Source organism: Mangifera indica, chromosome 11 (assembly GCF_011075055.1).
Source record: "Mangifera indica cultivar Alphonso chromosome 11, CATAS_Mindica_2.1, whole genome shotgun sequence".
In the NCBI taxonomy this organism is placed as follows: domain Eukaryota; kingdom Viridiplantae; phylum Streptophyta; class Magnoliopsida; order Sapindales; family Anacardiaceae; genus Mangifera; species Mangifera indica.
In genome coordinates this window covers 10,280,645-10,293,610 of record NC_058147.1, presented here as the reverse complement: position 1 = coordinate 10,293,610, position 12,966 = coordinate 10,280,645, and the positions used below count along the sequence as shown (strand labels likewise).

At 32.8% G+C, this 12,966-nt stretch overlaps 1 long non-coding RNA gene across 1 annotated transcript; it reads left to right on the top strand.

Annotated features, from left to right (window-relative positions):
* The first annotated feature begins 6,311 nt into the window (after window positions 1-6,311).
* Window positions 6,312-8,374, top strand: LOC123228522. Its single transcript, XR_006504717.1, has 2 exons — window positions 6,312-6,855; window positions 8,123-8,374. It is a non-coding gene; the product is annotated as an uncharacterized LOC123228522 (long non-coding RNA).
* The last annotated feature ends 4,592 nt before the right edge of the window (window positions 8,375-12,966 follow it).

Here is a 12,966-nt window from a genome sequence, read left to right as displayed (position 1 = left end):
TACCTTTAGAGGATTATGCACCGATGCTCGACATCTTAGCATATAGGACTCTCATGCACAAATCGACATTGGGCTTAACATTTGGGATGCTTGTGTGATCTTGGGAGAGGCGTGGGGTTTTATTCCCTTTGTGATATGGCATCTATAACCTAAAGCTCGATCGATATGTGTATTGGATACACCTTATGATTGACATCTGGAATATCTTATGTTTTCACTAAGTGTTCAGAATATTGACATACATCATTTGACACTAGTCATTTAGGATGACACTGCCATTGGGAAATTAGGTGTTGGGTGTTGAGATGATTTGGATAGGCATTTGGGATGTTAAAAAAAATCTATGATACCACAAGAGGATTGAAAAAGGACAAATGACGTTACGAATAATTGTGATGTATACATATATTTATTAGATGTTATGAGATTACTTACTTATTGAGTGTGTTTCACTCATGTGTTCCTTTTGTGATTTTGTAGATAGGATTGTAGAGCGGCAGGGCAATGACATGGAAGCCAGCTAGTCAGCTTGAGGCAACTTTATGGATAGGGGTATTTTAGTCTTTTTCATTATTAGACAATGTTTATATATTTTTTGGATTTATTTGTATTTTTTTATACAGTATGAGTGTCATTAATTGTTTTTAGACTTCTAAATTTCGTTTTATGAATTAATAAATACACTTTTAGGATTTCGGGACCTTATTTTATTATGCATGTTTTTGCTGCAAGACCTGTGTAAGAAATAATAAGTTAACTCATCTCTTTGGGTGTATATTTTGAGTAAGGGTATGTATTTAGAGAGAAGTATTATATTTTTTGTATCAAAGCATAGTTTTGAAGAACCAAAAGTGTTGAATGTGAAAAAGTGTTTGAATAACATCTTATGCGACATTGATCGGTTTCATGCATCGACCGCTGTAAGTATTGTTGAACTTGTAATTAAAGTTGTGGTATATCTGTCTAAGTTTATACGTGTGGTTTTAGGATGAACAGATCCAGAAAATTGTTTTGTAATACTAATGCTAATGAGGTCTTAACCTAGGAGAGTAGCTAGGGGTGGCACAGGGATAGACTTTTGGCGCAGCTGTAGTGCCTCATATAGATAGCTTTGTGACCAAAAAAGGGAAAGGACAATTTCCTATCCAAGTTTTAGTCTAAATTCAAAATCATACCTACGATGAATGAAAAACTAGATATCTATCCATAAGCTAACTACTGTCCAAATTTTCAATTAGAAGGAAGGGTAAAATCGTTGTTTTATCCATAAACCCTGAAACCCAAAAAAGTTATATCATTCCCCCCTTAGTTTAGAAAACTCACATTTACCCTTATGATTAAACTTTGAAAAATTTACTTTTCTCTCTTTCTAAATTTCATCTTCAGTGGCTTAGGGAACTGACCAACAATTAGAAAGAAACGAAAGTCTTCTCCGATGAGGGATGACCTTTCATTGCCTAGATTTGAATGACGAAGCATTATCCAGATCAAGAAGACTCATCGAAGGATGACGCTTCGTCATCCTTTGTCGCATCATCCAAACATGACAACGAAGGGAGACGAAGCATCATCCTTCATCATTTGGATGACACAAAGAAGGACGATGTTTCGAGATGCTTATGCATGCATCGATGCTTAAAACCAACGTAAATTAGGTTTTCTAAACTTCTCGCACAATCATTCCTTAGTTATGTACAACTATGAAATGCTTAGAGATTACATTTTTGTATGCCATGCATGCTTGTGCATATGATAATGCATGTTCGTGCATGGTTTGTAATTATTTTTTATAATCAGTCGATTAGTGTACATAGGTTAGATGTGTCTATTCATCCTTGTTAGTTAGAACACATTGAATGCCCTTGACACTAAGATGCACAAGTATATATAAACAAAAATGATGAAATTACCCTTAGGGCTCCAAAAATGACCATGGTCAAGAAGGATGGTCATGCATCAAAGAGGAATACATTCTCGTACACCCCGACTATGCACGCTCATGCATTACACTTCAAACATACATGCCTATAAGCCATGGTTGTGCTTTTAATTCTGCCTTCGAATTATAAAAACCCATCACTTTTAAACTGTTGTCCCTATGTGTTTCCCAATTACTAATACTTATGTTCTTAACATCCATGATAGATTTAGGAACCCATTAAAATAAATTAGGATTATGAACGTGACTTTTATATGTTTTAATATCTATAAAGTCATGGCATTTCGTGTTGCATTGAATACCTTTTTTGGGGAGACTTGTAAAAAACTTTGTGGTTATGCCCAATTGTTTATCGGATGATCTTCTATTTCTTCCTCCTGAACAACTTCGATTTGTTGATTGTCTCTTTTTTCAATTGGACTTTCGATAACATAGAGTTTTATTGATTCTAATAAATTTTTTGCTACGACCATCACATACTCAAAATCACCATTGTCTACAATTTTAATTGGAACCATCGATGCATCACGAGAGATAAATATGTGAATATTTGACTAACTTCAATCGATTTTGAGATGATAACATATTTTTGCCACAAATCCTTTGAAATCGATACTTGTGTCAATGCTAATGAATTTCTCATTCCCACTGATATATCTCATCACATTGTCATCACCTAAAATCTATTGCCCTTCATAGCAAATCTTAAATACACATATGTCCATCTTTGGCTTAAACTAACCCTGAAACATTACGCAAATACCTTGGATAACAAATTATGATTCACGAGTCAAGAAGAACGGGTTAGTGGGATTGTCTATCCTTGGTGACCTTGCCAACGGTTGGCAATATGATCTCGCCAACCAATTCTTCACACTATTTTTATCTGGAAGTGAATTGGATCTTCGTCAACTTATTCTCAGTTTAAATATCAATACTTTAATTATATTATATCAATACCAAACAATATAATAATTTAAAATCACAATATTAATGTAATATATATTCTTTGGTTTTTATTTGTCAAACAAGAGAAGATATAATATAAACAGTATAAATTAACACTAACTTAGATTTTGATAATTTTTCTATAAAATTTTTTCACGATATGTGACTTTTGGTGTACAATAACTTATTTGTGTTTATAAGACTGAAAACAAGGATAATTTAAATATTTAATAATTTTTATGATATAAATATTTAGTTTCTTAAAAGAGTATCAGGTAATTTGGGATAAAAATTTTAATATCCCCTATATTATTTGGGCTTTCTAATTTAAGCTTAAAATTTCACGCTTATTTTAGCTATCCACGCACGATTGGTAGTGTGCGGGTCCAAGTAAGCCATGTTTGGGTCTTCACGCGCTTAGAACATTGTTATAAAGGAAAATAGAGCCCGTTTGTTTTTGTCGGCAAAGGCATCTTCCCTTTTCTGACAAGAGTGATTTGTGGCACGCATCGGAAGGCCTCGTGAGAGGTGGATCATGCTGGAAGAGTTTCAAAGCTTTGAATTGTGGCTCCAATTGATGCACGCAACTGCTGATTGGATATTTTAATATAATTGAATCGATAGAATTATGAAATAGATAATGATTCCAAAATTGGGTTGGATTAATGGATTGAATCGATTTAATCAAAAATCAATTTTAAATTTAGCTCCGTTAATATAAAAATAGTTATTTATTTGTTTTGGTCAAATTTAGTTAAAATTGAATTTGATTAAATTTAATTAAAATTTTAAATTTTTTTAACATTTTAATTATTTTTAAGTAATTTGATTATTTTTTATTAGATTATATAAATTTTTAAATGTTTATACAAAAAAATAGGTTTAAAAATAAAATAAAAAAGAAAAAATATCTCATTCTATTGAAATGTCTTCTATAATTAATAATTTACAACATTTTATTTTTGTATCATGAGATTAAAATTTTTTTTTTATTTTAATTATTTTATTGAAATCAAATGAATAATAGTAGAATATATTCTAATTTCTATAGGTGTGAGTATCTTGATTAATTTTATTTTTTACAAAATTTTTTAGTAAAATTTACTTATTAAAATTTGATAATAAGTTGAATCAATCGATTCTCTAATTGAATCAATCGAATCAATCAAATTATAAATCAGTGAGATAATCAATTTAATCATTAATCCAATTTCAAAAACATTGAAAATAGGCAATAGTATAATGGAGTGTATGTGCTTTAAACAAATTATTTAATCAAATAAATATTCACCAAGTTTTTGTCTATTTTTAAAATTTCATCAATAAAATTTTAAAAATTGAATCATTAGTTATAAATTACTTAAGCAAAACCGTTTTTAATAAAATAATTAATACTTAATTATTTGCGTGCAAACAAGAGTTTTAAATTTATAAATTTACATGAATAAAAGGTTCAAGAAATTGGGGTAAAGTTTCTTCTTCGTTTGATTGTTTTCCACCTAAGACTTGGAATTGGAATAATTTTTTCCCTTTCATTTTCTTTTCTTTTCAGGAAAACTTTTCATTTTGTGACTCCCGCGAAGGTCACAATCATGGTAGACACAGAGAAACTTCCTCTAAATTATTCATTATATCTATACTGTATTGCATATCTTCCGGCCTTTGGGGGCTTTTTATCGGAAATATATTCAACTTGTAAATATAAAAATTAAAATTTATATTAAATAAAATTAATTAATTTATATTAAATTTTAATTTAAATATTTATATATCACTTATTTTATTTAATTTTATTATAATTGAGAGTCCTTTTTTAAATTTGAGTGTCCAGCCATTCTTAACCTTGGCCATCACATTTAATTATGGTTATTGAAATGATATGTGAATTAATTTACATAGGCTTCATGGGATTCTTTTTCTTCATCCACATTTGCGCATTTTATTAATGGAAAAGGGCAATGTCGCACCCAAGTTTTAGTGTAATCTTAAAAGTATACCCATAACAAATGTAAAACTCAAATACCTAACTAAAGTTTACTCTGTTAAGACATACCCATATATTTTCTATTAGGATTAATGGATAAATCATTATTTTATCAGTAATATTAAAATAACTAAAATTTTATTTCATTTTTTCTTTTAATTTCAAAACCTAATATTTTTTCTCTGAATTAAGTTTTAAAAAATTCACTTTTCCCCTCAGAAATCTAGCTACTTTCTCCAACAATGATCAACCAACAGCTAAGGAGTTTTCATCCAGAAGTTGATTTCTGGACAACGATCGTCATCCAAATCTAGACAATATTTTGTCGTCTAGATCTTGAGACGATAGAACGTTGTCTATTCTGACGATAGAGAGTCGACCAGAGAATGGATGAGGCTCTATCGTCCAATGAAAGTCAACAAGTGTCATCCAGATCTGGATGACACTCGTCACTCTCGCTCCAGTCATGTTGTTACCGGTGGCTTGAGGGAGAGTGAAAAAATTTAAGGATTTGGGGAGGAGAAGTTATTTTTCGAAGTTCATATATGAGGGTTAAATGTTAATTTTTAAAATAATTTTTTAAAAATTATTTTAAAAAAATAAAATAATTTTTTTTATTTTAAAAAAATAAAATAATTTTTTTTATTTTATATGAAAGTCAACTGCATGTAAAAAAATAAAAAAAATTTACATGCAGTTGGCTTCTACCACAACTAGAACGACTACTGACTAATTTTATTTTAATTTTAAAATTTTTTTCTTTTATATAAACAATTCAAATTTTTTTATTTTTTTATTTTATTTACAAATTTCGTAATCTCTCAATCTTAATTTTTTTATTATAATCTTAATCTCATTTTTTTTACTAACTTTTTTTTAGAAACTATCTGAATTTATAAATAATAATTTTTTATGTTTATAATTTCGTTTTTATTTCAATTTTATTATTACAAAATATTATAAATAGATCTAATATCAAATAAATTTAACCCATTTAAATATTATTTATGTAGATAATAAGTATGATATATATATATATATATATTAATTATTTATATCTATAATTATATAATATGTAAATTAATTTATTTGTATTATATTATAATATTTTTTATTATATAATTACGATATTTTTTTATTATAAATAAAAAATTATAAATAAAATATTTAAAGTATTATCCTCATCTCTAACAATTGAAAAATAAATTATATTTAAATTTTTATTTTAAAAATTTGTTCAAATGGTAAGGCATTAGACCTTAAAAATTTCACGTGGCAGTGTTGCTTGAAGGCCATCATTGTACGGATCCAAGGCCATGCAGTAGCTATTGTGCCTGTGTGGGGACGCACGGGGACTGCACGTGGGTGTTTGGCGTGGCACCAATGTGCAGTAGACGCCCAGACCTTGACACAACATCATCCCACCTACATCTAGCACACAATGTGTGGCAGCAACGCACATGGTGTGTGCCACTGCCCAGGCACACAGTGCATCAGTCCACCAGTGAGTACACATCACAGCCAACAAAATCATCTCTTTTACATGGCACTCTTCTCTCCACAACCACAAGCCCACGGCCACCCCCACAGTGCACGAAATTTTCTTCAAGGCCCCCCGCTACTCCTCTGCTTGCATTTTAGCCCCCTCTTGCAACTCTTTTCTCTACTCCTTTAAGCCCCACAAGCGCTTCCATTTCCTCAAGCCATGTTCCTCCCTGAAACAGACCAACAAGCAGAAGACCCTTCAGAAGAGTAATGCCCCTCAGAGTGTGAAACGGTTCTTGAGTCCCAAGAGTGGTGGTGGTGATGATGATGATGAAAATAGGAGGACAGGAGAGGGCTTGGATAGTGATACTGCTTTAAAAGGTACCTTTTTGGCTGGAGTTTTGCTTTGTAGGTGTTGTTGGTGGATTTGAGACCGTTGAGCATATCTGTAAGGACCAGATTAATGCGTTTTTGGACCAGTTTTCTGTGTTTATTGAAGGTAAAGTTGACTTTTTTCAACACCCTTTTGTAGTATTTATTGATCGAAATTGAAAGTTTGGTTCTTTTTCTGTATGTTGATTTCTTTGGGTTCATTTTTTTTTTCCCAATTTCGTTAGTTCTTTTTGACCTTGTTTGGGTGTTTAAATTGTGAAAGTTCCGGTGGTTGAATTGATCATTTTATGAAATTTGGTATTGATGTTGCCGTGGAGTTTAAAGGGTGTGCTATAAGGGAAAGGTTGACGTGGACATTGTTAGAGATTTTTGGGGGAGAAATGAGAGCTTACATAGTGTTTGGGACTTTGGTTTTAGATTGGGCTAAATGGAACAGGCCTTAAATGGTTTGTTCCATGGTGGACTCTGGAACTTTTACCCTCTGCAATGGCACTGTCATAAAATGATAGGTGTTCTGTTTGACTATTTGCCATTTGCATTTCATGGTTTAGGTGCTTTAACTAGGTCAGAGCATTCGTGTCTACATTTTGGTCGGTTTATATCCAAAAGTTAAGCAGATCACATGGATTTAAAGCTTTTGATGAGAGAATCTATTGAAACTGGTTCTACCTAAATTATTTCATCATGTAATTGAAATGTTTTTGGTAAGCTTTGGATTCAAGAAACTAGGCATTCAAAATTTGTTATTGCATGCATCAATCAGTATGAATCTTGTTGGTAGGTTATTTGCATGTAAATTACAATGCATAATAGTTTGTCTCAGAAATGCATTTAAATGTTAATTTTTGAGTGGTCTAAAATTTAGGAAAATGAGGTCAACTGAGAGAAAATCCTATATGGTTGTTTTACTCTATTTGAGGGCTGTGAAATGTATAATGTCAGCTGTATATTGGTGCCGGTGCTATGAAGTGATATTGAATTCCAACAGAGGGTAAATTTATATCAGAGGCAATATTTTGAATGTATTGTTGTGCTAGGATTTCAAAATGTAAGCTTCTGTTAACCTATACATGGTATGACTGGATGATTCTCGGCTGAATTTTTACAGCTTTCTTAGAAAACTCAAATAATCAAAATAGTCATGAGAGCTTTCTGATGAATTTTAACACCTCACTCCCTGAAAAGAATTCCCTTAGTCTTTACATTGGAGTTCAAATGTTGAGATGTGGCGACCTTTTGGCATATTTTTTTTTGGAATACATAGAAAATGGTAACAGTAGGGAACTTTTTGTGCATAAAAATGCTAAATTTGTTGCTTCTCTTGTGCACAATGTGGTCCTTATCACTCAAAACTCAATCAAATTCTGGAGTAGCTGATTATTGGAGGATGACCTGATTGTATGGCGATCGAGAATTCTTACCATTTTTATATGGAGAAAAATGAAACGAGAATTCATCCTAAATATGCTCAAAAATATCAAATATGTAGTTTTGGAGTTGTTAGATTCCTGGATAAATTTTGGCAGCACCTCCCCTGTAAAATGGTGTCCCAGAAATGTATCTCGAACTCAGTTTCAACGTATTCAACTCTACTGCAATAAAAATGATATGTGCTTTACCGTAAACTCTTCTTTTTCTCCAATGTTCAATCTCCAAGCAATCAATATCACACTCCGAGCAACAACCAAAAATGAACTCAATGAACAGTAATAAACTCACAAACATAGAAGGAAATTCATTCTTCTCATTAACATAAACCCAGAATATTCACATAAAAGTTCATTACAAACGGAACTCTTCCTCAGCAGTGCCATGTATCTCTTCTTTTGTTGCTTGTCCTGACCCTTGCAAATATGCCACCTGTTTGAGTTTCAAGCTGCCATATGTATTAATTCTCTTGCCGCTAGGTGTGTTATTCTCTTTGGCCTTCCTCTTACGTGAAACATTAGTACAGGACCTAACAGAAGTGTACTTTAATGAAAAACGGTTTCCATTCATTATGATACGAAAAAGTTTTAGCTGATTTTGTGTGGAAAGAAGGTATATCGTAGTTCAGATTTATACTGCCGTTTGAACTCCTATAACTTAGGCTCCTTATAGTCTCTGGTGGAAGCATTTTCAAATAGAAATGTAATTTGTTTTGGTATTAATAGTCTTCCAAATATTTCCTTCTTAGGTGTGCTATCACTGGCATCGTGATCGGAGAAACATAGAAATCCTAAGATGTTATTTTTGGATCATGATAAATGACCGTATGTAGTCCCACACATGTCTTTGTGTCGTTTTAAAAATTTTAAAAGTTCAAAAATCTCATGCTAGTTCTTAGGGGACACACGTCTATGTATAACTTTCTAAAAGTGGCCGACATGCATTAAAGGATACATGGATCCAAGTGCATGAAAGTGTGTCCAAGTTACCTTTCCATGTATACCTGCTCTATACATGATCATGTAATAAGTGTCACATGTCTGTGTATATGGGTCATGAGGCATACGAGTACGGGTAGAGAAGCACACGATCGTGTAACCCTAGACAAATACAAAAGACGATTATACCTCTAGGCTATGTGCATGAAAGGGGAAAGTTATGTAAGAATAATGAGCTAATGAGGATAAAAAATTCAAGAAAAACATAGATGAGGTGTCCGACTATGTGAATGATGACATAAATTCATATCGAGTCGAAAGTCAACAACCTTAAGGCTAGTGTCACATAACTAGATAGTCACCAACTATGTGTGTAAGTGATGGTAATGAGGGAAGCAATGAGGTTAGATACCCATGAGATATATCATGCACTCAGCGCTAAGGTACATAGCCACCTATTTTAGTTTAGGGATGCATGGTAAAGATGTGACTTTTAGATATTCCTCACGTGATTAGCGGGATGACCACCTATGTACTCGAGGTAAGGGTCATTTCGAGATGGTTACTCAATAGTTTCAATCAGCTTATGTGGTAAGGGAATGAGTTGTTATAAAAGATTATTTTGGGTAATCAGAATGTCCTAGTTGGATAATCTAATAGATTGTTTGGCATGTGCATAAGACACAATAATAGTTTTCATCAGACTATCAAATATGTTGATTTCAATTTGGGTCTTCATAACTTTCATGGACGGTTCACATTAAGGCACGGAGGTGTCATCGTGTGACCACATTTAGCTTACAAATGGAACACAAGTTTTACCATTAGTCATTTATAACAGTTTTGGGTGTCGAAAGGTCACCACTTATTAAGTTTTTACTCATGTATTTTCTTTTGTATGTAGGTAGAGGTAATAGTGAGATAGACGGGGGATCTAGCGGTCCAACTAATAACTGCATGAGGGGAAAGGTCTTTTGTTATTCAGTTTTTATTAGGCATATAATTTTAATATTTTTATTATTATCATTGTTGCCAATATTTTCAAACATATGGTATTATATGAGTATTGATTAATAAAGTGTTTTTATTACATCTCCTTTTTGCACATTTTATAATTACAATCACATATTAAAATTTTCAAATAGTCTAGTTGTGCACTCCTCTTTTGGTTAATTCTTATTAGAAGTATGTATTTGAAGAAGAGTGTTATATTTATGATATCAGAGCATAGTCTTAGCACCCTGAAAAAGTGAAAAGTTTTAAAAATGCATGTAAAGTTAAGTAAGAAAGTAGCCTTTCGTGTAGCATCGACAACCCTCTCTCGTCTACTATTGTAAGTATAATATACTTCTAGATTAAAAGTAATATATGCCTAAAAGGTTGTTATGATTTCAGGATGAGGAGATCCAAGAGGTTAATTAGAGATGCCCCAAAGGCCTTTAGTCAAGAAAGGAGCTAAGCAAAGGCTTGGGGACAGGCATCCAACACTCCAATTGTGTCTTACATTGATAATCCTACCATCCACCAAATTGTGGATGAGGTTCTAAGGCAGAAAAAAAAGGTTTTGGCTAATGTGAGGCATCCAAACCAGACCCCACTGATGGTAGAGCAACATTCAGATACGGAGGTACCCTTCTAATAGAGTAGGGGCAGTTTAGAAACACCTAGAGTAGAGATTTGAGGTAACAGCAAATGATAGATGTATCCTATTTATACCTTGTTTAGTTGTCATCAATCCCTAGATTTCAGAGGTAGTATAATGTTAAAAGGATTAACAGTTAAGGAGTGGCTAGAGGCAGTGAATGATGTCATGAAGTTCTACTCAATGACAGACGTTAATAAGATACAATACGCCAGTCTCTTGTTGAAAGATAATGCTAAGGTTTGGTGACGGACGTTGTGTGGGATTCGTCAAGTTTCAAAGATGTCATGAGAAAACTTCAAATAGACTTTTGAGTTAGAATATTTTTCTGTTGACGTCATGTATGTGACGGCTTAAGAGTTCCTCTATATGAGACAAAAGAACATATCGGTCAAGGAGTTCTCAACTAAATTAAACTCGTTAGCTAAGTATGCTTTTGGCATGACTAATTCAAAGATAGGCAAACTGGATATGTTCATGGGAGGGTTAAGGTCAAATATAGCCAAAAATGTGATGATGAGAGATAATCTTCCCAAAACTTTTTCAAAGGCGCTCACTCGAGTACTGAGATTTAAGACTATAACGCAATGCATGTCTAAGGATAGAGAGTTGTCAGAGGAGCTTGCACCACAAGCGCTGGTACAGAGACAGAGTTAGCTTGCTATTAGTGGCAATTAAGGGGAAGGTAACAGAAATGGTCTTAGTAAAGACAACAAAGGTAAGAGGCCCTTTTAGCCTAAGAATAAGAAGAACTGGAGGGTAAGTAATAGAGAAAAATAGAGCAGTCCAAACACGATGATTTCCTTATATGTCACAGATGTAGCAAGAGGCACACCGACAAGTGTTTAGCCAGACAGTGGGTATATAGATGTAAATAGTTAGGACATTTTGCCATGCATTGTACAACCCTAGCCATAATGCCAACCCTAACAAAGTAGACAGTTAAGAGTGGACAAACCCGATTATCCATAGTGACTCAAACATAGACGAATGCTAGCCCTACTGTTATGACAAATTAGTTATTATTTCTTACTTGTCCTTTATATGTTTAATTAACTTTGGTACCATATATTATTTTATTGTCAAAGACATATTTGATAGATTAAGACTGAAACCTTCAGTCGTCCCCTAGATTAGAATAGAGATGCTACATAGGGACTAGGTTCACATCAATCTAATGTTAATGGGGGAGACAATTTTCCTGAGAGGTTGTGCAATGATCATGGATCTGATAATTATAGACATGCTAGACTTCAATATGATACTGGACATGAACATCCTGAGTAGATACAAAGCTAAAATAGATTATAGGAAAAAGAAAGTTAGATTCAGTTTAGATGATGGTAAGTAGTTGACATTCAAAGAAGGTCAAATCCTCAACATAATGATTAGTAGTATCAACTTTAAGAAGATGTTGAGTAAGAGATGTATGACATATTTGGTACATGTTGTTCAAAAATCAATAAAGATAGTTTCAAGCATAAAACATACTCCAGTAGTGTAAGAGTTTTCAGATGTATTCATTGACAACTTTCTAAGGTTAGCATCAGAGAAGGAGTTAGAGTTTAACATTGATTTGGCCTTGAGAATAGCACTAATTTCTAAAGCCCCTATAGAATAATCTTAAATGAATTATAGGCACTAAAAAAACAATTATAAGAATTGTTGAATAGTAGATTTATCAAACTGAGCCACTCACTATGGGATGCACTAATCTTCTTCGTAAATAAAAGAGATAGATCGATGAGGATGTGCATTGACTATAGGGAGTTGAAAAAGGTGATAGTGAAGAATAAGTAGCCACTCCCGAGGATTGATGATTTATTTGACTAGCTCAATGTTGTCTCAGTATTCTTTAGGATAGATTTAAGGTCAAGGCATTACTAAATCAGAGTAGTAAAGTAAGATATACCTAAAACTACCTTTAAAATCAGGTATGGGCATTATAAGTTTGTGATCATACCTTTCGAATTGACCAATGCCCTAATAGTATTTATGAATCTCATAAATAGGGTGTTCCAAAATTGTCTGGATAAGTTCTTAGTGGTATTTATTGACAATATCCTGGTATACTCCAAAACTCGAGAAAAGTATGAGCAACACTTGAGATTTCCACTCTAAAGATTGAAAAAGAGGCAATTTTTCACAAAATTCTTTAAATGTGAGTTTTGGCTAGATTAAATGGCATTTTTAGTTTATGTGGTTTCAA